Raw genomic sequence first — 20,756 nt, 5'->3', positions numbered from 1 at the left:
GATGAGTCTCGTTCCTTGATTGTCTTCTATGACGTGTCAAACTGAGATCTTAAAAATGCTAATTACTGGTAAAAGTCAAGAGTCTGGAGTTCCTGTGTAATTTGAGAAGATTCTGTTCCAATGCATTTGTTTTAAAAAAAAAATTGAAAGACACTGGAGGGTGTAAACAGGAAGCTGGTTCTCTCTCCTTCCTGTTAGTTACAAGGGGGCTCCTCCCACTTCTTTCCACAAATGCGGAGTATTTTTCTTGACACTCAGTTCTACCTACTTCAGGGAGCAGCAGCTCTACATCCTAATCAGGATAGAAGTGATTCGAGAGATTATGCTGCATTACTGATTCACAATCACGCATCAGAGGTCCTGGGTTCTTGTAAAGTTAGGCAACAATTATAACAAAAGAGCAAATTCCTGAATTCTCTTCTCAATAGGATGAATTTACCTTCCTGCAAGATGGCCTGATGCAATCAAAGCCCCCAGTAAGTACACCAGGTAAATGGAAGTGGACTGGAAATTCCAAAGCACAGATTTGGCAGGAATCTGGGCTTGGTGTCATTAAATGATGTGTTGCTTAAACCAACAAATGCTTATTGTTCCCTTTGAAGATTAGAAAGACTAGAATTTTCTCCATGCTTGATAAGATGAACCCGATTCCAGATTCAGATAAACTGCACATTCATTAAATGAACCGGAAAGTCCTTTCTGAAATAAACTGTGCCCCAAATGAAAAAAAAAAAAAGATATAAATGAACCATCAGAGGCGCCTGACTGGTTCAGTATGTAGAACATATATGACTCTTGATTTGGGGGCGTGGGGTTGTGAGTTCAAGCCCCACATTGGGCATAGAGCTTACTTAAAAAAAAAAAAAAGAAAGAAAGAAAGAAAGAAAAGAAAAGAAGAGAAAAGAAAAGAAAAGAAAGAAAAAGAAAGAAAGAAAAACCACCAAACTGGATTTTGAAAGGGTGCTAAGAGACCCATGGGAGATCCCTAGATTTCCCCCTGCTGACCCTCCAGGTGGAGCCCTAACAGCATGACACATATCACCTGCCAGACTACGGCTTCCCAGAATAGCTAATAGCTGGTCAGGATATCTACTATTTACTTTAAGATGTGTGGACAGAGACAATGTAATACAGCTTAAATTATATCCAGGGGCAGACGGCCATCCGGACTGGGGATATATATCCCAAGACTGGTCAACCAGGATCTAATCAGAAATTCCAGGCCCCCTAGGTGGTTCCTTCCTGGGTAGTTTAGCTCTCTTTTACTCCCATGGCCCCCTGAGGCTTTGCTAATTGGCATAATGAAGGTGAGAAATGGGTTTTCATCAGTGAAATTAGTGGCTTGTCAATTAGCATAATAAATGTTAGAAATCGGTGAAATTGGTGGTGTTCAAATGTGCAGATTAGAGATGTTCTCCGAGCTTTCCTGAATAGGATTTACTCCTGAATAGGATTTACGGACAGAGAGAGCACCATGGCTTATATACCCTTAGGGCTGGTCTTGGAGACCGAAAACCAAATCCAAACCGCCCTTTCCCCAGTCTTGGGTTCAGAGGACTTTGGTTGTTTAACAACTACTCTACAGTAAGGGAATCCTGTCCTTGTAAAACCGCCTCATCTATCTTCATGCAAGGTGGGGTTGGAGCATCTAGAATCTTCCAGAGCTGAGATTTCTTTGAGGTTGCAGGCAGTAGGTTTTATGCCTACTTCTACAAATGTTCATTTAATAAATATCTGTATGAGTGCCAGCAGTCCAACACCTGCTTTAATTATAACCTAGTAGCCGGGCTGTGTCTCAAGCTGCCACTACTTACCAAAATGTACTTAAAAGTCATGCAAAGCAAGTTAGTCTGGGTTAATTCACAACCTGGGGGCCTGTGTTTCCAGTGAAAGTTCTGCAGACCCTGTGCAAGACCATCACGGGACTCTTCTTGGAAGAATATAACTCCTTTGTAAGCTGGACTCATGACAAGATCTCTCAAATCTGTTTCGGGAATTAGATTAATGTGTTTAAAAGTACTATGCAGGGGCGCCTGGCTGGCTTAGTCGCTTAAGCATCTGACTCTTGATTTTGGCTCAGGTCATGGTCTCAGGGTTAGGAGATCCAGCCTAGGCCGGGCTCCTCACTCAGCAGGGAGGCTGCCTGAGAGTCTCTCTTTCTTTCACCCTCTGCCCCTCCCCATCCTGCCATGTGCATGTGCTCTCTCTCTCTCTCAAATAAAATAAGTCTTAAAAAAAAAAAAAAGAAAGAAAGAAAGAAAAAGGCGCTATGTAAACTGCAAAGTGTTTAATGCAAATGTTCCTTATCATTAAGCAATTTTCCCCTGACATGTTAAATTCTCTCTGCGAACTGGCTTTCTTGGGGGCAGGGGCGGGGGGGGTAATGGTGACACTTTGATTTTTGAAAAGAAAACAGGACGCATTTAGAGGCGAAAGGCCCAGGCAAAGCTAAAAGTCAGACCTAAGGCACCTCTAACCTCCCTAATCTTTTCCTACTCCAGATCCTCAAACGTTAAGTTTAGCTGAAGCCGAGAACAATTAGAAGATGCATTTGCTGCTGCAAGAAACAGAGTAATTGCATAAAGTCATTGCCTCCTGCCTTTAAAAGTCAAAATCTGAAGATGCGATGGAATGGACAGTCAAGAGCCACCCAGATGGGGGGCTCCCGCCACATCTGGAGCAGAGGTGAACTCAGCAGTCTGAACAGAACGTGGACCGTAGCCTGTACTCTACGAGCCATGCAGATGTGCGAGTGAACGAGGCAGCTTAAGGAGCCTGTCCTGTGGGCACACGATTGAGTGTCACACCCCCTTTTACTACGGACACACTGTTCACGGGGCATGCACATACACGTTCTCAGCTGATAACTTGTAGCAGGGCCCCTGGCAAGCAGAAAGGCAGAGTTGTCTACTTTTGTCTTAAAAACTTTAGAATATCAAATTTAGAGAAACTGAAAGGTTTTTCCCAAGATCACCTGGCTAGGAAGTGGCACAGCCAGGATTTGAAAGCTGGTTCTTCAAATTCTCTCCCAATACCTCAAAAAGTGTCCTCAGTGACAGCAGGCTTCCAAAACGTCTAGGGGTACGTTAAGAAGGGCGGAAAGCTTTAAAGAGTATTTACTTGGCTCTCGGGTGGACATTTTGCACCCCTGCGTCTCTAGAAGTGATGGGAGACTCACAATTTGGCTTCCGAGGCCAGAGACCCCTCTCCCCCCTTTATTCAGAACTGAACAGAGACAGACTTCCTGGAGACTGAGTTCAGTTTCCTACCTTCTGCTCTACCTGCAGGGCCCTCCAGTTAGAAACGAGGGTGCTGACTTCCTGCTCCATCTGGGAATTTTACCTTTCGAGCTGGCCTCTGAAGAGAGTCCTCTATGCTTCCTCGAGCAATAACCCAGGGGCAAAAATATTAAGATCCCACACCGCAGGCTTTGCAACGGACCCCACACCTACAGGCTGCGACTCCTTCCCAACACCACAGAGTCCACAGCACATGTGAGATTCTGGAAGACTGTTGTTAATGTGCACAGAAAACAGATCGGGGTCCTGACACCTGCCCAGCTGGGGTGACGGACGGCAGCGTGTTCTCTCTTCCCAGGGCACCTGGACCTGCAGCTGGGAGCATCGTGAGCACAAAGAACTTGCAGGAGGTACATTTTCCTTGGCCGACCTGGCTGGGCCCCGAGGGACACCAGGAAGGTATCCTTTGCTACAAGGGCAAGAAGCCGAAGCTTCTACTCATTTGAAATGCTGGTTGTGTTCAAAGCTTCCCCACCCACCTCGCCACCACCCTCAGGCGGCTACCTCCGGGCTCCTACCCTACATGCACACAGTGACCCAGATCACTCACACATCAGGCGCTGGCTGCACAACCAGCTTTCTACTCTGAATAACCCAGATTACTTCCTACTAAGGCCATGATATTTAAATTAGAAACACGCTTCCCTAGATAATAGGTGACCTGATCCTTTAATCCAGTTATTTTTAAGTTCCACCAAAAATACAAACTCATTCTTGGCCTAGGTACAGAGGCGTGGCTATAAAATAAGACTTCCACATAGCTGTGCAACCAGAGAGCTTCTCCGGTCTCCCTTCTTATCCTCTCTCTCTTTCCTAAGTCGAGTTTTGAGTACCCAGGACACAACTGTTATCACGGCAGAGAACTGGTTCTGTGGTCCATGTCGTGGAACCATCTAGAAGGTTTCTTATGGGACTCAACTTCCTGGCTGTAGTTTCTGGCACAAAGGTAAATGGAAAGAGGGGATGCCTCCCAGCTAATGGAACCTGCCAAGACACCTGCAAGATGCCCACATGGGTCTCCTGATCTTGATTAGACTTGAAGGGACCAGGGTAGAGCTACCAGCTGGAGATCTGGGACAGAGGGACTCCCCAGGTTGAGGGAACTCCAGGAGTGTGGGAGGGGAGCCCAGGGGTTGAGGGAGGTCTAAGTGCATTCCTGCAAGGATAAGCATGCCTGAGGATAAGCATGCCAGAGAACCTGCAGAGTGGCAAGCCTTGGGCCAAGGCCATGGGGGGGGGGGGGGGGGGCGGAGCACTGAGCTCTGCAGCAAGGAGTGTACAGCCTTGGAGGCAGGGAGTTCCAGGTCACATCAAGACAGCAAAAAGCACAAGGCAGAGGAAGTGCTAAGTGGGAAGAAAACCACAGCCCTGTTCAACAGCACAAACTGGGCTGGCTAGAAAGTTTATGGAGAAAGCTGAGAGCACCCAAGTTCCTCAGCAGCTGGCCTGCAGCCCTCCGGCCCTCCTTGCTGACGGAGGCAGGCCGGGGGCAGGCCAGAGAAAGGATGGGGACTGGGAGTGGGCCCCTTCCACCCACCGCGTGGGGGAACAGAGAATGGGGATGACTGAGAGGGCCTGGCTTCCTGCCTTGGTTGGGCGCAGGCCTCTGGGCCCGGAAGCGGAGGGGAGAGGCTATCACCAGGGCCACATTCCAGGCCGAGGCAGCCTTTCCTCTTCCGCCCCCTCGCAGGGCTTCTTCCGGCCTGGAGGACCAGGGGCCTGTGTGGACTGTGGGAAGCCAGAAGCCTCATCAGTCCCCAAGAAGGACCCCCTCCTGGTTGATGGAACCATGCCAGACTCAAAGCCCCTAAGCACTCCTAGGCAGTTGCAAGCTAAATTTAGAGCAGGATGGGGGTGGGGGGGTGCTCAGGGTTAAGGCTACGACCCCTGATAAAGGGAGCTAACACCAACAATGGCTCTCGGACCTCCTGCCATCCAGCCTTACAGCCAAATATGACTGGGACAGCTCTACAAAGACGTCCCTGTTCCCGCAGGCCCAGCCTTTCTTTCTGAGGACGTCTATGGCATCGCCATCCTGCTCTTCTCTCTGGCTTATGGTACAGAGACAGGCTTGAAGGTGGGATGAAAATACTTCTGGAAACTTCCTTTGCTGGGAACAAACTATGTCTTGGCTCACACTTCTGTGGAAGGCAAGTGGTCAATTTATAGCATAAAGGAGTCTCCCCAAGACCACAGCCTGCCCTATTAATAGCATCCCCTTCACCCAGCTGCAAAGTCCCCGACTCGGATGTCGGGCTGCACATCTGGAAGATGTCAAGGTGTCGTATGATTAACACGTTTATAGCTCGGGCTCTCCATGAAAGCAGCAGACGATGGGGGGGGGGGGGCGGGGGGAGTCGAGGGAGGAAGGAAGCTGTTGCCTTTTCTATAGCAACTGGTGAAAGGCTCTCTTGGCTGCTCGGAGATCCACACCCCCCGGGAGGGCTCCGAGTGGCAGGGCGGCCTCAAGATTGCCCCTGAGATGTTTCCTTTCTGCCCCAAGGAGGTCAAGCGTCACCTCCTCCTCAACAAACAGCGTGCTCTGTCAAGGAGACCTCAGATGCTCCTCTCCCCAGAGGCCCCCCTTTGCACCGCCAGGCAGTGCCCCCCTCCAGAATAAACCGAGATCAAGGCCACAGAGCGAACGCTGGCTCCGGCCACCAGAACTTTCTAGGGTAACTAATTCTGCCGAAAGTAAAAGCAAGGCTAGCTTCAGTTCTTTGCAACTCAGCTGTGTCCCTCTTGCTTTTAAAATAGTTTGGGATCTTGGGTTCTTGCCTGGCCAACCGCTCATGGCAGAGAAGGTCCAGCGGAGACACCCCCCCCCTCCCCGGGAGGACCCGGCACAAATCCACCGTGAGGAGCCCGTGAGCCAGGAGGGAACGAGGCAACGGTGCCAGATGCTTCAGAGATGAACCCCTTGTCCGCAGAGGATGCTGTGGCCCGTGATCCGAGCTGGGGGCTCCTCTGGCCGCCGCCACACCCCCCGCTGGCTCCTGGTGGGGACAGGCCCCAAGCCGCTGCTGTGCCTGGGGGGCCCACCGTGCAGCCCCGCAGGTCACTCAATAACTAGCAAACCCGTCAGCAGGGGCGCTGGCTGTCGGCCGTCTGTCCTGGCAAGGACACAAGGACACACGCGCTCGCCACCGTCCGTGAGCATCACCTGCCCCCCGCCCCCGGCCCTGGGAATCTACAGGCGCCCCCGGCAGTGCTGCTCCCTCTCTGGCCTCTAAGTGGGAAGCGGGTGCTGGGACCCGGTTTCAAAGAGAAGCAAGTGGCTAGTGAGCTCGGCTGCCCCCTCTCCCTCCAGCAGGAAAGGACTGGGGGCCTGGGAGGGGGGACCCCCTGTAGTCCTCACTGCCAGCCCCCCCCACACACCCCTCCACTCCACCCAGACTGGCCTCGGATGGGAGGCCCACTCCTTTCAGCTTAGAAGGAAAAGAACATTCAGAGAGGTCAGCAGCCGCGGCTTACCCTGCCCACAGGGTGTGGGTCTCCAAGGTCCCCAGCATCGCGTCTCTTTCCAGGCAGATTCCTGAGCACTGGCTCAAGTTGGACAAATTCCTTCCAGCCTCCCGACGGAACACTGTGATGTCACAGCCGCCCCTCCCTCGCTCCCTAAAAGGCCATGCACACAAAGAAGGACTTTAACCTCCTTCGGGAGGCCCGGCCCCTCCCTGGAGGCCCGGCCTGGAGGGCAGGCGTCTGTCCCCCTGTCTGTCCCCCTCAGTGCACGGACAGACCAGTTTCCACTGCCTTCTTTGTGGAAAGGCCCAGAGGAGCCCCGGGCAAGCAGGGAATGAATGTCCTGGTGAAGCCGAGGTAGCAAAAAAAAAAAAAAAAAAAAAAAAAATCAGAAAGATCCTGAAGAGCCGGTAAAATGGGCGAGATACAGACGTGCATCTATAATAGACAGACGTGAGTGTGTGTCTATGAAAGTCATAAATGCTCACTGTGGACCATTTGGAAAATAAACATTATTCGTCTTCCTTCCACACAGAGGAAATCGGTTACTCTTTCATTGCATTCCACGTAGTCTCCTTTTTGGAAATATGTATTTAATACGGTGGAGACCACGCAGTACATGCAAGTTTTGTAGCCAACATTTTTTAACTTCATATTACCTCGCCATCACTTTTTTTTATATCCTGCAACAGTCTTTGGGAGATATATTTTAAAGGGTTGCTTATATGCTGCCTCGTGCTGAAGTGGGACAGAGGAACATGAAGTCTGGGATGAGTGCTGTAACTTCAGGGAATGTCTGGGCATGGGGGGGTGGGGGCACAAGGAGTGGCTCCACTTTCTCCGAGCTCACCAGGGTCTTCCGCCACCAAGCAACAGCAACAACCAAAAAATAGATCCCTAGGTGCCTTGGGCAGACACGAGTGTCACAGACATCCCCCACTCTGTGCCACAGACTCAGCCCCCCAGCACTACACACCAAGGCCGACTAGTGTTGACGTGGGTCCCCCTGCCCAGGTAGGTATTCAGAGTAGCCCCCAACACTGCCCCCAGGTTCCACCCCCCTGGCCCCCAACTTTGGGTTGACCTAGAAAAAAACTGGATGAACTCAAGGTCTGGCTGACTAGAAAGTCAGAATTCAGGTCCCTGCAAGGTCATGAAGTCATTGTGGAGAAGAGAGAGAGAATGGATATTTGCAGTGCACAGGGAGAGGAGGGCAAGTGCCAAGCATGGTCCTGCACAGCCAGGAGTTCAGGGTCAGTTTGGGAAGCAGTTCCTCCTGGCGAAGCAGGTGAGCAGCCCAACGTTGGCGGCAGGACTGCCCGTGGTCTGCGGGTTGGCCAGAAAAGCAGACCTCCTGGGACCCTCCCAAGCATACAAGGAAAGAGTCATCAGAGTAGATGGAGCCCAGGCAGGCCTGTTTTTTTGAAAAGGAATCTAAAGGTATTTCCTTGACAACTATTTCCAACATCTGAATGACATTTTTAATATGCCGAAATTTATTTAGAAATATATCTAGGAGTTTCTCAAGGGCTAACTTGATGATACCAAGTCAATAGGGAGTGCCATGGAAACTGAATTTATGTACCCTTTGGAATAATTGGAATGTTCTGTAGTATAGCCAGAGGCATTTCAAGATGCTACTTAACAGTCTAAAGTGACAAGAGGTGGGGAAATCACACACCCAAGGTGGCACTACTCTGCTCGAGAGTGACAAACCAGGAGAAGGTCTTCCACGAAGAGATGTTTTCAAGCCAAGAGGCAAAAGTGGTACCTAGGACTTTCTACATAATCATGTCGGCCCCTCTGCTTTTGTAAGGGGTTTGTAGAAAATAAGAAAAATTGTTTTAAATCTTCCCTCTTCACAAAAGAGAAAACAATATGTACTCTGAAAGTACTAGTATCTAGGGGCATCTGGCTGGCTCCATCGGTGGAACATGCGATTTTGATCTTGAGGTTGCGAGTTTGAGCTCCATGTTGGGTGTAGAGGTTAGCAAAAAACATAAATAAACTAAAAAATAAATAAATAAACTAAAAAAAAATACTATTATCTAAGTAGTAGGCTTGTTTCTTTCTTTCTTTTTCAAGATTTTATTTTTAAGTAATCTCGACACCCAACATAGGGTTCTAACGTGCAACTCTGAAATCAAGAGTCTCATGCTCTACCAACTGAGCCAGCCAGGTGCCCCATAAGTCGTAGACATGCTTCTGAGTGGAGTCTGAGATGCTCCGGTTCACTACACACATGCACATATGTGCACAAGCACACACACACACACACGCTCACTGTTACGAATTGAAACCTAACTTCCTATGTGTAAGTCTGAACACACAGTACCTCAAAATGTGACCTTATCTGGAAATAGGGTCTCACAGAGGTAATCAAGTTATGTGCTCATTAGGGTGGGCCCTAATCCAAGATGACTGGTGCCCGTATAAAAAGAGACTTAGATGCAGAGAAACACCTAGAAGACAGACAATGTGAAGATACAGGAGGGAAGGCAGGATCTATAAGCCAAGTAGAAGGGCTTGGAATGATCCTTCCCTCGAGGCCTCAGAAGGAACCAGGGCTGGTAGCTGGTTTTTGCACGTTCAGTCTCTAGGAGCGTGAGACAGTACATTTCTGTGGTTCAAGCTGCCCAGTTTCTGGTACTTTGTTATGACAACTCTAGGAAATACACACACATACACACACACACACGCACCTGTGTATGTGCACTTAGGTGCTCACATTTGTGCACACACATATGTGCATATGTACACTTATGCATGTGCGCGCACACACAGTCCTCCCCCTGGCTGCAAAAATAGGATAGAGTTTAGGAAACCTGCTAACCTCGGAGGCAGAGGGCGAAGTTAAACTAGCAAGGTAGGTGACAAAAGCATAAACCGAGCAGTTCTGCATTTATTTGACGGCAGTGGCTCTCCTGTGAGGAATGAACGGAGCTGAATTCGGGGCACACGCCTCACTGCTGCTCACCCCTCCCCCCCAGCACAGGCCCAGGGTTTGGGGTGGTTTTCCTAAATTTACAAAAATAAATTGGACTGCCAGTTTTAATTCTACCAGGCCGAAACCTGATCCTCTGTTCAGTCTCTGAGGGTGTCTGGCACCGGGGGAAACGATACCATTTTGAAACTTGGTCCTGGTTGGCTAGGACTGGAGGCAATCGACGCCCTGAAGCCCATCAGTCAGTAAGTATCTATTGCACACCTGCTCGGGCCCAGTCTGTGTCACACACCCTTACTTCTATATCTCCTCTCTTCCTCCACCAACAGCAAGGTGGAGCTTCTCACCCATTCCACAGAGGGACAGGCCCCAGCCTATGGACCCCTCCTTAGGGTCACACAGCTGGTCAAGAACAGAGCTCTGGCTAGAATCCACGGATCCCACCCACGGGGTAAGGCTCTGCCCTGGAAGCCACAGCGGGCAGTTCAGGAGGGAACCCAAGAAGTAGGCACAGGATCAAAAAGGGGCAGCAAATGCAAATCAGAAACGGGGGTCCCTGAAACCATACACCTGCTGCTATGTGACTTTGGGAAGCCCATTATTTCTTTTCTGGGTCTCACTTTTCTGGTCTGAGAAATGCGACACCTAAACCAGGTGAACCCTCAAAACTCACTTCCCTTCTGCTCCTAATCCCTGTGGTTCTGTGATGCCAGAGTGAACCTTGAGCCAAAGTGGGTAGTCCTGAACCTGCTAATGATGAGGGCAGAGCCAAGGGGAAGCAAGCCAGCAAATGGGAGCGGGAGCAGCAGCCTCAGCCTTTGAAACTGCTTGATACTCGTGCCAGGAGAGGTTATGAGGATTCCCGGACAGGACAGAACTCTGCTGTCTTAGACACTCCCCTTGTCAGAACTTCGCCTCCTTAGTCGAAGGAGTTTATGCTGCTAAATGTAGCCATCCCGTGCATATGCCTCAGCGTGCTACAATGCCCCAAAGTAGATTTGTTGAGGTCAGGAGGAATGAGATGGAAGTAGGCAACGTGGAGAGAGGCTGGCTTTAGAAATGGTTGAGACCCAAGCCTGCTGCATGGCCTTGCAAAGCTGGGAGGAAGGGAGAGGTCAGCACTGGCAACGCTCCCTCTACACGCTTCCCAGGACAGAAGGGAGCTGAAGGCTTGCGGCTTTTCAAGCAGCTCCAAGGTCCAATGCAAGGCATGCACCGAAGGAAGCCTGCATCTCGGCACCTCCAGATGTCCGTTGTCAATGGCCCGGCTGCCCTTTCCCCCACTGCCATTCACATAGGTCCTCCTCCGAGGCTCAGCTCCCAACGGCTCCAAGCCCCAGCATGGAGCCAGTCTTTCAAGCAATTTGCACTTATATGTGAATTTGATGGGAATGCTGACAATTCAAAATTTACCCAGAGGAACCTCTAACTGGGGCTAAGTGTGGGAAACGAAGACATACCAAGTCCTTAATTTATTGGGGGAAAATTGATGAGAAGAAAACAGAACAGCGACTTTGCTTAGAAAGGCTGTCGGAGGGGCGTCCGGGTGGCTCAGTCAGTTAAGCCTCCAGCTCTGGGTTCTGGCTCAGGTCATGATCTCAGGGTTATGGGATCGAGCCCTGCGGCAGGCCCCACACTCGGTATGGAATCTGTTGGAGAGTCTTTCCTCTCCCTCTGCTCCTCCCCCTGCTTGTGCTCTCTCTTTCACACACACATACACAAAATCTTTTTCAAAAGAAAGGCCTTAAGAAGTTCAGTCATCAGTACTGCCCTGGTGCTCAGGGCACTAAAAGCTACAGAGCAGGAAACTGGCACCAACACACACGGATGAATGGACTGCCCAGCTATGTCATGCACTATGATCTTATTTATTCCTATAAGAAACATTATTCTACAGAAAGAGAAATAGTGCACCAACCTCCAAGCCCTTCCCCTTCCCACTGCACCCTGCACTCTCCCAGTGTAGCCTCTGATGGCCTCTGATACTGCTCAGAGGCAGGCTTTAGGAGGGAGGAGAATCCAGAATCCTAATGATATATGCTATACTTCATCCCAGAACCCGAGGAAGCTAGTGGTGACCCTGTAAGGGAAAGGGGCTGAAAAAGCCTAGCAGCCCCATGCAGTGCCTCAATGCCTGACATGCACCGCATTTCTGCCCAGAATCTCTGGAGAGTCTCTCTCTCCACCAAGGATCTTAGACTCAAAAGGTCCCTCTGCTCACTCTCTCAGACACTGAACTCTTATCTTCCACGGGAATATCGGTGACATCATGGTGTGTCGTGGAGGGCAAAGCTTTAGGAGAAATGCATTGCACTCTGGCAACAATAAAAAGCTTCAGAGAGTGAAAACGTATGGTGATAATCAGCATCTGAAAATTGCAATTTGCCTAACCAGTGAATGCTACACAACCTTTTGAAAGGATATTCATCATAATCGTATGGCAACCTGACATGATGCTGGGTTAATATACACATGCACAGAAAGAGTACAGAGTTCTGGGTAGGCACAGGCTTTGGTGTCCAACAGATCAGGCTCCTTCCTCGCTGTAAAATGACTACAATACTCCTCCTTCCTTAGGGAATTGATAGGACACACAAGTGCCCAGGACGGGGCGTGTCCTGCAGTAGTAAAAGGACTCAACAAATGGTGGCTACAACAGAAATAAACTGAGAAAACAGTTGCAACTTGTGCCACAAAGGGTTAATATCCACAAAGGGTTAATATCCACAATTTGTAAAGAACTTGCAAAAATCAGTAAGAAAACCCAAACACAAAAATGGGCAAAAGTTGATACACAGAAAAATATATAAAAATAATTCTTAGACAAACAAGACAAAACTCCACTCATATTAAAGAAAAGCAAAATCGATTCGTGAGATGTTTCCTACCAGTAATGTCAATCTTCATTAGGGAGGAAACAGGCACACTCATCCAGCTCCATGGTGGATGGCAATTTAGCACATGGACCCAACTTCAAATTGTACAATATCTTTGACCCAAATAATTCTACTTCCGAATTTACACTCGGCTATACAGGCACACGTGTAAAACGGCCTCTATCCCAGGATCTCTAAAGCCACATTGCTTGCAATAATAAAAGACTACGAATACCTGAAGTTACTAGGGGACTGGAATATTCATAAAATGATTATTATGCAACCTTTAAGAGAATATAGTACAGCTCCCAGCTCTATGAGAATTGATACAGGACAATCTCCAAGACATATTAAGTGCCAAGTGGTACAGGACAGTGTATGTAGCATTCTAGCTTTGTTGTTAACCAAAAACAAATGTGAATATATGTTTTATATGTATAATTTTTATTTGGTATGTGTATGTATGTATTATATTTTTTATATGTTTATATATTTTTATATGATTATTCCTGGAAAGATACATAAAAACCCAGTAACAATGGTTTTCTCTGGAATAGGAGGGACTGGACATCAAGAGTGGTAAACCTCTTTTCGTTGTGTCCTTTTCTACACCCTGTGAATTTCTAACCATGTACATATGTTAACTTGTGAAAAAGAGAATTAAGTATGTGAAAATATAAATAGTGAGACAAAGAGGCACAAATTAAAAGGAAGCATGGGGCCCATGGTGGGAGATTAGGCACCCGGAGGAGATTAAATCCCCGTCTAAAAGCCAAGGATATCATTTGTATACATATTGTTTGGAAGAATCACATCAGCATATTAACCAGGGTAAACTCTGGAAAAGGGAAGAAACCCATCATTGCAGGGAAAATGAAAAGCTAAAGTGGAACCTATAATTTTTATTTTATAAAGGTTTTACATTTGTTGAGCAATATTACCTTTCCAAGTAGAAAAGTAATGATTACTGAGAGTAATCATGTATAAACAAAGTTACACACTTGAACTTTAAATAGACTTAAAATAGACCAAGGCTTGAGGTGCCTGGGTGGCTCAGTTGGTTAAGCATCCGACTCTTCTGACTTCAGCAGGGGTTGTGATCTCAGGGTTCTGGGATCGAGCCTCATAACGGGTTCCATACTCAGTGTGGAATCTGCTTGAAATTTTCTTCCTTTCCCTCTGCCCCTCCCCACCCCTCACAGCTTGGGCATGTGTCCTCTCTAACAACAACAATAACAAAAGACCAAGGCTTAGCTGCTTGTTAGGTATTGCAGTCCCTCTTAAACTCCATTTTCTACCTATACAATGAATACTGAAGCCTTTACTCAGCCACGATGAACAAATGTGCATCAAACTGTAGCCTGCCCCCAGGGAAGCTGTGCTTTCTTGCTGTGATCCATTATACTTTTAGGAACCGTCTTTCTCTGTACATTGTGATAATCTTCCTTTTTCATCAAAGATAAATAATTGACTTGCTGTTCTATATGGACATTTTCCTTCCATGAGCTTCCTATTCCCAGAAAAGTTGTGTAACACCATGTGAGTAAGCAAATTCCTCTTGGGAAGCCAAATGTCATAGAATTCCATGAACGATGATGTCACAGACAAGATATGTCATAGGAAAACCCCATTGAAAAATTTCTGAAGGTCTGATCAGTCAAGTTGAGAACAAAAATTGGAGGCTGACTTTATATATTATCCTAAACAATTGATTTTTGGTTTTTTGCTTCATTCAATTCAAATGTAAAGGTGAGTAAGTTTAGTAACTTCCCCTGTGAGACAGACAAACTCGTAAACACACACACACACACACACACACACACGTACACACAGAGCGAATTTAAATCAATTTTTTGCTCTAATGAAGTATTTTAAAGCTTTGAGTCAAGTTTTAAAAAATAATATCTGGAGGGATCCCTGGATGGCTCAGTGGTTTAGAGCCTGCCTTCATCCCACAACGTGGTCCTGGAATCCCGGGATCGAGTCCCACATCAGGGTCCCTGCATGGAGCCTGCTTCTCCCTCTGCCTATGTCTCTGCCTTTCTCTCTCTTTCTATGTGTCTCTCATGAATAAATAAAATCTTTAAAAAAATATATTTGGCAAAAAATATATTTGGGGCTTGCCAAATCTGGTATGTGGTAAGCAAAAGCATCCCATCTCTTATTAATGTAGAAAGTGAATGCTGAGCAGTTATAGAGATGGGAAGTAATTCCACCAGGGCTATCCTGAACCCTGGGCCCTGGACCTAAGTCCCAATTTAGCCTCAGGATCATTTCCCATCTGTCCTCCAGGTCCCAGCCCTCAGGCGGTAAGGGGACTTAGCCTAGAGCCGTGTCCCATAGTAGAGTCACCCACCAAGCTCTTCCTTGCTCAAAGGGAGGAGGTAGTGCATGGAATGACTTCACCTCCACACAACCACGCTCACAATTCTGGAGAAGGAAGGAAAACACAAGAATCAAGAGGCACTTTTATAATGAAATACCTAAAAAAATAAAAATAAAATAAAATAAAATGAAATGAAATACCTGATAAGCCCCAAGAAAACTCAACAAAAGCATCTACCACCTACCAACAGGGAAAAGTTTTAGTCTATTGAATCAGTTACCTATGAACTGCTACAAGGCTCTAGAAGGTTTGGACCCCCACTCACAGAACAGGTTTCATCATCATGTTTATTCAAGTCACTATGGACTGCCACTCGGTTTTCTTAAGTTTCTTCAAAAGCACAACACCATATGTGAAGGTGGACCATGTAGCAAACAGACCTCTGATCCAACCGACTCCGGCACCCTCTGGCAGCAAGAGAGAAGTCCAGGAAAAGTCCGGATGGTCAATCTGAGTGTCCTGTTCTGACAGGACTAAGTGGCAATTGTGGATCAGGACAGGTGCTGGGGGCATTGGTCTGCTGAAGAAGAGCAAGGTGTACAGGGCAGCCAGGGGCAAGGAAGGCTGAAGCCAGGCTCACCCAAATTTTCTGACTCCCACCTCATGGAGCAAACTGATGCCCTTGACTCTGCAGGATTCCGAGCCTGGTGCCAGAGTTGCATTTGTGATTTAAACAAGGGTAAGCTTGCCCCTGACATTGAGGACCTGACCCTGATTCTGTCCTATGCTTTAGCCAGGACCAGGGTGAGCACATGGATCGTTCCCCTCGTGCCCCCAGCACTGTGCTCCCCCCAGTCCTGCTCTGCGGGACCATACTCTGGGAAAAGTTTGGGCATCTGAGCACCAGTCACATGCTTCCGTCCACTGCTTTTGTGGCTCTGAATGCCAGGAAGGAACCTCTGCAGGAGAAGGAAAGCATAGAATTTCTTCATCCTCCTAGGGGATGCCAGATAAGCATAAGCCAGCAGTAAGATGGGGTGCAAGAGAGTTGTAGAAGAGCATTTGGCTCTTTCCTTGTGCTTAATGCCAACAGAACCCAACAACTTCCTCATGTCTCATTTATGAGCAATCTCTGCCCAGCCATGGAATCCCAGGAGCAGAGCACTATGGTTGAGAGCCAACAAGTTATGCTGTTTATGGAAACTGGATAAAGTCTGAGAACCAGCAACAAGAAAGGGGATACCATTCACTTGCACAGACTCTGCTTCATCCTGTTCACCCCCCAGAGGCCCTCTTTGATCTAGTAGCTGACTGCTGCTAACCATTTTGCTGCCCTGATTTTGAGAGCCTTATTTTATTCTCCATTTATTTATGTGCAGTAAGGTGATCCAGTGGGAAGAACATCAGTCTTAGAGAGAACAAGGTCAGGGTTGGAATCGTCTGGTGCCACAAGTGGACTGCATGATGCTTACACAAAGGATTGGCTCCTCTCTTGAAGCTCAGGCTCCTCATCTGTTAAATGGGTATAGCTACTGTAGTGTTGAAGAGCATCCCTTCCAAAATTCAAGTCTACTTGGAACCTTGGAATGTGACCTTATTTGGAAATAGGGTCTTTGCAGATGTAGTCAGTTAAGATGCCGTCATAGGGGATTCGGGTGGGCCCTCAATCCAAAGGCTGGTATCCTTATAAGAGGAAAAAACACACAGAGATATACAAAGAAGGAAAACCATATGAAGAGAGGGGTGGAAATTGGAGTGATTCATCCACAAGCCAAGGAGTGCCAAGGATTGCTGGCAACCACCAGGAGCTAGGGGAAAGGCATGAAACGGATTCTCCCTCATACTTCCAAAAAGAACCATCCTTGATTTCAGACTTCTGGCCCCCCCTGAACTGTGAGAAGGTACATTTCTATTGCTTTAATCCGCTAATTTTGTGGTAATTTGTGACAGCAGCAATAAGAAACCAACACACCCACCTTCTAAGGCTGTTGTAAAGGTTACCTAAGGGAGAGCAGCTGGCCTCATGACAGGGACAAGGTAAGCTGTCCACACAAGGCAGTTCGCTCTGGCTTTCTATGTTGGCCACAAGCCAGTAATAGAATTTTTCAAGCTTTGTCAGAGGTGAATGGCCCCATGGCATTTGCACTCTTTAAAAGTTGTGGACCAAATAGGAAGAGCGTAGGGATAGCTGTGGAATAAGGGGCGTACTCAGGCAGCCACAGGTACAGGCTCACCAGCTGCCTAACTGGAACAGAAGAAAGTGTGGGTACCCCCGTCTACAGGAGCCAGTTTGCAAAGACTGAGCTTCAGAGTCTCGGAGCTGGCAATGAGTATGCACCTCGTGAAGCTGGAAGAGGAACATAGGACCCCACAGATGTGGAAGGTATTGGGTGAGGTTGATGAGCAAGAGGTCATAGCCTTATAATAAGCATTTAGGACATGCTAGCCTTTGCCATTAAAGGATTGCAATGCACGGTCACATTTATTCCTCAAAACCAGCCTATGAGGACCAAGACCCTTATAGAGCTTAGGAAACTGAGCTCCAGAGTTTAAGTGACTTGCATCAAGACACCGAGCAGTAAATAGTGAAGCTAGGACTGGCCCGAGGCTGCCTGCCTAAGGGCAATGAACTATGACCCTGCCTCATGTATAGAATTAGAGGTTGAGAGGATCTAGACTACAGGAAGGTTAGCTCTGCTGTTCTTTGTCTGCCTTAGCACGTATCCTAAATGGATCCTACAACTCTTCTTCCATGTGCTCTCTGGCTCAGTTGTATGCCAGTTTCCTTTACAGGAATATATACAATATAAATGGTAGGGACGACAATGGTCACAATTATTAATTGCACATTACGACGTTTGGGCAATTTACTATGCCCTTTACGTACGTTATCTCAATAAATCCACACAGCAATACCTTGAAGTAGGAATAATTTCTATTCTGCAGATGAAGACAATGAGCTCAGAGCTGAAGAATTTCACCCAAGGACACAAAGCAAGTAGGTGACAGAGTTGAGATCTGAGCCCTGGCTTGTCCAGCTCTTCAGACTCCACAAGAAAGAAGCAAATGTTGGCATCCTTTTAGCTTTTCCAAGACACATGATGTGCCATAATTCACTGAACGGAAAATTCACTTTGAGCTCTTAGCTGTCTCATGGATGGTAGCCTTTTTTTTTTTTTTTTTAAGATTTATTTATTTATTAGAGAGAGAGCTCAAGCAAGGAGAGGGGAAGAGAGAATCTCAAGCAGACTCCCCAGAGTGTGGAGCCCGATGTGGGGCTCGATCGCACAACCCTGAGATCACAACCTGAGCCAAAATCGGATGGTAGTCTTAAAAGGCTGTGTCTCCCATCTACGCCTACTTGAGACACCTGGAGTTCTCCTCTAAATGCTCAAGGTGAGTGACTTTCTCTTTAGCTGAATGATTGGAATTCTCTAGATAATGCCTGGCCACTCCCAAGAATGTCTGTTTGTCTTGTACACAGTGTGGACCACAATAGCAGGGAGCCCAGAGGAGCCAGTCCATTCCGGACATGGACCCCTCCCCAAACAAGAGGGCAGAAGGTGGGGACCCAAGAACAGGAAATAACAGGGGCCAGGCAAGCAGGTGGGGACTTCAATGGCTCAGGAACACAATCAACAAACATCTCAAGCTGTGAGATGCTGGAACCAGAAGGTTGGCTTGAGCCAAGATGTTGCTTTGTTATATTCTAAAATGCTGAATCTCCCATTTTTTTCCCTCTTAGTTTTTCTTTTATTTATTTATTCATGAGAGACACAGAGAGAGAGAGGCAGAGACACAGGCAGAGGGAGAAGCAGGCTCCTTGCAGGGAGCCCAAAGTGGGACTCGATCCCAGGACCCCGGGATCATGCCCTGAGCCAAAGGCAGATGCTCAAGCACTGAGCCACCCAGGCGTCCCTCCCCTTAGTTTTTCTGGGCATGTCCTATGCAAAGTGAAGAAATAACTCCAAGCCACACTCCCTGCATCAGTGATGACCTGCTGGAACCCAGAATTGGCACAGATGGTAAAAACTCCAATACCACGCCTCGGCAAGGTGTTTGGCCAGTAGGCAAACGGAAGAGAGAGGGGGCAAGACTCTACCTGCCAAGACTGCGGTGGTAACAAGGGGTCTGTCAGGTTCCCACTAGGTCGGCCTCCCTAACCATCCTGTGCCGAAATGCGTAAGTTAGCGCATCTTCTTTTCAGTACCGTGGTTGAACACATTCTTTAAAATTGACGGGCACTGGGGGTTATTCTGTATGTTATTAATTGAACACCAATAAAAAATAAATTAAAAAAAATATTAACCCATGATTCTAAAAAAAAAAAAAAAATTAAAATCACTTTTTGCTTTCACTAATTCATGTGTAATGGGATATTGGGCCAGTTAATTTCAAAGTGGGGCTATGAACACAAAACAATAACCTGAGAGAAGACGAGATATTTAAGACCTTGATCCCGATTAGATGTTCAAATCCAGCTTGCCCTTGTTTTTGCAAGCCTGGAGCCAACTTTGCAAGACTCAAGAATTCTGGAACATAAATGCACCACATCCACCATGTTTGGGACCAGATGTCTTGGGGCAAAGGAAGTCAGGTGTGTGGTCTAGAAAGACACATGCCAGTCTGTGATCTGAACCCTGGCCACCACAATGGATGCTTGAGATCAGCAGTGCCATGTGGTTTGCTCTACAGCTTCTTTCCTGTGACCAAAGCATAGCATAGACATTTCTTGAGGGCCTGTAACTCCCTAAACCCTGACCAGGGTGCTATACAAGGAACTGAAAGAAGCAAGAGATGGTCCCCAGCAAGGCCCTCAATAAATGTCACTTGGACTTTTTTTTTTTTTTAAGATTGCATTTATTTGACAGAGTGGAACCAGAGAGCTCACAGAGGGAGAGGCAGAGGGAAAGGTGGACTCCCCGCCGAGCAGAGCGCCTAAAGTGAGGCCTGATTTCAGGACTCTCAGATGGTAACCTGAGCTGAAGGCAGACACCTAACCGACTGAGCCACCCTGCTGCCCCTAGACTTTTTTTTTTTTTTTTTTTAAAGACACTCCTGAATCTGGATTTAAGGGCCTGCCACCCTTTCCAAATCTGATTTTCCTTACTGGTGCCCCCCTCTGTGTCACTCAGCTTTTCTGCAAGGCCTTGGTCGAACCTGCTTCCCTGTGAAGTCTCCTGGTGCAGAAACACTCCAGCAGAATGAATTGCTCTGTCACACCTTGATGTCCTTCTAGAGGACTTACCCAGTTACTGTTGGAGCTCCCTGAGGGCAGGGTTTGGCCTCACTCATGTTGCTGAACTGGACGTTTCCATTGGAAGAGTTATTCATCAGTCATTATCATTCAAGGGCAGTCATCCATCATGGCTGCACTCTTCCAGGGGGCAGAGGACATCACTGGGAGGCTGTGGCATTCCCAGAGGGGTTTTCATTACCTCAGCCTGAAACATGACATCTCCATGGTTTCTGAAGTTTTAATGATGTGCTACTCCAGTGCTGAAAATTCTCCTCTTAAATTATAGGCTTATTGCAAAGCCTAAAGAGTACTAAAAAGTCTTGGTTTTAGAATCTCATAGAAATAAACTCCACACTAAAATTTTCTCTTAGCATTACATCTCTGAAATCTTTTTCTCAAAAAACAAAACAAAACAAAATGCCACAAAAACAATTTGGGAGTATAGTTTTCATATGCTTTTTTTTTTTCTTCAATGTGGTGTTAAAAAGGATAACCAGAGGGCCCAAATGGCATCACTTGGGCCAGGCCAAGTCACCAAATCAGGGCTTAACACCAAACCTAATTGCAGTTTCAATCTCTCTCAGAAATCTTAACCTGTCAATCTGGA

The 20,756-nt window shown here is 47.4% G+C and overlaps 1 protein-coding gene and 1 long non-coding RNA gene across 12 annotated transcripts in view; one reads left to right on the top strand and one right to left on the bottom strand.

Moving 5' to 3' along the window:
- PALM2AKAP2 (PALM2 and AKAP2 fusion) overlaps nucleotides 1-20,756 on the bottom strand; it is a 468,534-nt gene that overhangs the window by 37,872 nt on the left and 409,906 nt on the right. The gene's annotated exons all lie outside the window — the stretch shown is intronic.
- LOC144322641 (uncharacterized) lies at nucleotides 219-5,621 on the top strand. The gene is made up of 3 exons (XR_013388296.1): nucleotides 219-476; nucleotides 2,502-4,245; nucleotides 5,294-5,621. It is a non-coding gene; the product is annotated as an uncharacterized LOC144322641 (long non-coding RNA).

Source organism: Canis aureus, chromosome 10 (assembly GCF_053574225.1).
Source record: "Canis aureus isolate CA01 chromosome 10, VMU_Caureus_v.1.0, whole genome shotgun sequence".
In the NCBI taxonomy this organism is placed as follows: domain Eukaryota; kingdom Metazoa; phylum Chordata; class Mammalia; order Carnivora; family Canidae; genus Canis; species Canis aureus.
The sequence above is the reverse complement of the archived record's forward strand: the minus strand, read 5'-3'. Positions and strand labels throughout refer to the sequence as shown.